This window comes from Saimiri boliviensis (genome assembly GCF_048565385.1).
Source record: "Saimiri boliviensis isolate mSaiBol1 chromosome 19 unlocalized genomic scaffold, mSaiBol1.pri SUPER_19_unloc_2, whole genome shotgun sequence".
Taxonomy (NCBI): domain Eukaryota; kingdom Metazoa; phylum Chordata; class Mammalia; order Primates; family Cebidae; genus Saimiri; species Saimiri boliviensis.
The window spans coordinates 356,357-360,347 of NW_027412503.1; the positions used below are offsets into that span (position 1 = coordinate 356,357).

General features: G+C 51.5%; 1 pseudogene; it reads left to right on the plus strand.

Moving 5' to 3' along the window:
* The first annotated feature begins 1,999 nt into the window (after nucleotides 1-1,999).
* Nucleotides 2,000-3,752, plus strand: LOC141583250 (uncharacterized; annotated as a pseudogene).
* The last annotated feature ends 239 nt before the right edge of the window (nucleotides 3,753-3,991 follow it).

Below are 3,991 nucleotides of genomic sequence, written 5' to 3' on the forward strand. Positions count from 1 at the left end.
TGTAATGTGCCTTGAGACAGATACTTCAGTCACTTGATTTCTCAGACCTCAGTTTTCTTCTCTGTGAAATACTAATACAAACTGTGTGTAATTTATTTTGAAGAATTTGGAAAATTGTAACTAAATACTCTTATCAAGAATGATTGCTGTGTTTTCTATATTGTTACTGTTGTAGCACTGAAGCACTTACCACTTTAAGTTTTTGCTCAAAGTGAAAATATAATTAATTAATATGTATTTCATAGACTATCATTTTTTTTTTTTTTTTGAGACAGTCTCTCTCTATAGGTCAGGCTGGAGTTCAGTGGCATAATCAGCTCACTGCAACCTCTGCCTGCCGGGTTCAAGCAATTCTCCCTCCTCCTGAGTAGCTGGGTCTACAGGCATGCGCCACCATGCCTGGCTAACTTTTTGTAATTTTAGTAGTCGGAGTTTCATCATGCTTTCCAGGCTAGTCTCGCACCCCTGACCTTGTGATCAGCCCACCTCTGGCTCCCAAGCGGCTGGGATTACAGGCTTGTACTACCTTCCCTGGCCAGACTAGTCTTTAGAGATGATTGAATGTGGAAGTTCAGTTGACAAGTGACTTGTTCAAATTGTTAAATTAGAAATATTCAATGTTAAAATGGTAGCATGCTCTTGTGTTTCTCTTCTGTAACATTTAGGCAACTAATAAAGACCATACTGTTTTATCAACAGGCATGTCATCCATGCTCCAAGCAGCCACAGCAAGTATTCAAGGGAGTCATTTTCAGGAATTTCTGATGCTCTGTTTGATATTGAAACCAAAGTGGATCTTTGCAAAACTAAGGGAGAAGTGAAGAGAAAGACTGCTGTTGCAGCCTTCACAGTGCAGGCAGCTGCAGAGGCTTTGAAAGAAGCAGCCTGAGAGGGTTCTTTAGAGAATCCATAGAGATTTTTGTGGTATATCATTCAGAAAGACTTATGATGGGTATATTGGTGAAGTTTAAAGGAGTATATTAGAAATAAAGCTAGACATTATATACAGTCATGTGAGTGTTCATATATTTATCTGTGTATATATTTTTCTTTTATTTCCTTGTTATGGACTAAAAATAAAAAAATAATAATTAGGCAAGGTTATTCTGAAATGGAAGAATCAAACTCAGTAAAACATCCAAGGGGAATGGGTAAATATGGTAAAACCCTCATCTGGCATTATCAGGGAATCAAGTCTAATCTGTTCATGTCACTTCACACATTGGAAAGCATCAGTGTGTCCTAGAGCGCACTGGGGAACATGCACAACTGCTCCAAGGCGGAGGCCTCACGCCCTGCCTGGCCCCCCAGGGCTCAGAGGATCACTAGCTCAGCACATGGTTGAGAAACTAATTAAATTACACTTTTAGTAAATGTAATCACTCTATAGCATAAGAAATAATTTTTTATTAAAAGTATTTTATATAAAACACTATCATATGACACACAAGGTAGAGAAAAATAGTAATGAAGTGAACATTTGTGAACCTACTAGCTATATTAAGAAAATAATATTTTCAATATCTTTGGGTCCCTTATGTATTCACGACAGTTGTGCTTTTTCACTTTCTTGAATTATGTTTATTTCCTGTTATTCTTTATGATTTTATCATACATGGCTATATTATTTACATGTTTTATGTTTGTGTTTTATGTAGTTTACTATTTTTTATAAATTCAATCATGCCATGTATATTTTTATGGTACTTGATTTTTTTCCACAGGTTTTTAAGTGTTCAGATAGATAGATAGCATTTATTCAAATGAAAATAAGATTCATGGACCATCAAGACAAAGAAAATACATAATAATGTGAATAAGGAAAGTTAATATAAAGAATGATTAATTACAATAGAATTTGAGCAATGAAATATTGTCTAGTAAAGTGTAAGGAGAAGTCTAAATCATATGTGATGAGCACATATAAGGAATTGCCATTGTTTCCAGGGTGAAGTTTGAGAAGCCAATGAAGAGTCCCCCCACATCTTGCCCTCACTGAATGCTGAAAGTTGCTGTGGTGCTGCACATGAAAAACTTTTGGTCAGTTCGAAAAGTATCACTTGCTCAGAGGGAAGAACCTGGTACCTGGTACCCAGAAGTGCCCGGATGTGGCTGGGCGGTGTCCGAAGGCTGCGAGCAGGTGCTCACAGGCAGAAAGCTCATGCAGCGCCTGCCAAGCCCAGATGAAGTGGACATGGCCCTGGAGATGTACAAGCTGTCTCTGGAGACTGAACGACTTGAGAAAGAGAGAGACAAATCGGTGAACACCCATCAGAAATTTTCTGAAAAAGAGGAAGCAAAGGACTTATTTTTTCCTTTAAATCAATACACAGAATCTTCATTCATCAACTCTACTCTTCGTTAAGCACAATCACTCTAAAAAGTGTCTGGGCTAGAACTTTATTACTGCGAGAGAACATGTGTAGTTATTGGTAATCCAGCCTTTTGTGGCTCATACGTCTACTTTCCTGGACTTGAAGTACTGGGGGTGGGTGGCACAGAGTAGGCCATGGCGAGGCGTCGCCACAGCCCGGACGGGGCTTCTGCCACTGCTGCTCCGTGGAGATCGTCCCACGCCTGCCGGATTGTATCTGCCCAAGACGCGAGTCTGGTTTCATCGAGGAGCTTCCAGAAGAGACCAGGGGCACAGAGGATGGTTCTGCCCCCTCCGCAGCCCTCACGGACTGGAACCGCTGGAACCGGCTGCCTTTGGAGAACGTGGACCAGGACCTCAGGACCGCAGGGCCGCAGACAGTTCGCTCTCGGCATCGCTGACGGCGGCGTCGAGACCCCCACGCTCCCTCCGGGGGCGCAGGCTGACGACGGCAGGGACCCCGAGCGCCGGGGGGAGCGAGAGCCCGAGTCCCGGCACCCGCCCCCGGGGCCCCGCGCCGCCTCCCCCCGCGGCGGGCCACCGGCCGACACGAAGGCGCCCCCACGCTGGAGGGGGTCGCCCGGCGCCGACGGACATCGCGCCCGCCGCCGTCCCCGGCCCGGGTCCCTGGGGAGCTCCGCCCTCCGACCCCGCGGCCCGCGGCCCGGACGCCGTCCTCACGCGGCCGCTCAATCCGTCTGAGAACGCGGCCCCCACCGGCGGACGGAGAAGACCCAGGCCCTGCCCGCCGCCCCGGCCCCGAGGGGCACCGGGCTCCGGGCGGGAGCGCCCGTGTGCGAGGACGACCGTGCGCCGGGCCGGCGCGGGCGGCGGCTGCCCTGCAGCCCCGGGTCCGCGAGGCCGCGGGGTGCCCTGGCGGGAGCAGGGGGTGCCCGCCCGCGCGCCCGCCCCGACCTGCCCCTTCTCCCGCCCTCGCCGCTGTCCCCGCCAAGCACGGCGGCTGCCCCGGCTGCCGGAAAAGCCTCACGGGACAGAACTCGGCCACGAACGCCCCGGGCCTGGCGGGGCTGAGCGTCTCCGCGTCCTCCTCCGCCTCCAGCTCGCCCGGCAACGAGAACGCCGCAAGGAGCCCCTGAGCCCGCGTCTGCCGGCACCACCCCGGTCCGCACCCAGCCCCGCCCGGGGGACCCGAGGCTCCGGGGAAAGTGCGGGGCCTCTGCCCCCCACCCCCGGCCGGCGCCACGTGGCCCTCGCAGACCGTGTGCCCCGGCGGCGCCGCTCCTGGCTGGTCGGCACCACGGGCCCGGCCTGTACCGGGGCGAGACCCGAGCCCGGCCCACGGGCCCCCTGGCTGGGGAAGGCCTGCGCCATACGGCCCCTGCCGGGGCACCCCGGCCTCCCTGGCCTCGCTGTCTGACCGCACCTTCTAAGCGTTCAGTGGCGGAAAGGTTTTTATAATTTTAAATTATTACTGCTTTGAAATACATGGACGTTTTCCCTCACATGCTGGCCATGCGTGAGCTGTGGCAAGATGGGGCCCAGCTGCTCCGCCAGTGCTGCGAGCACCGCCAGGACAGGCCGTGTGGGCTCCCCAGCCTCCGCCTCGGCTGCCTCCACAACCCAGAGTTTGGGGGCTCGGGACCATGAGGATGACCA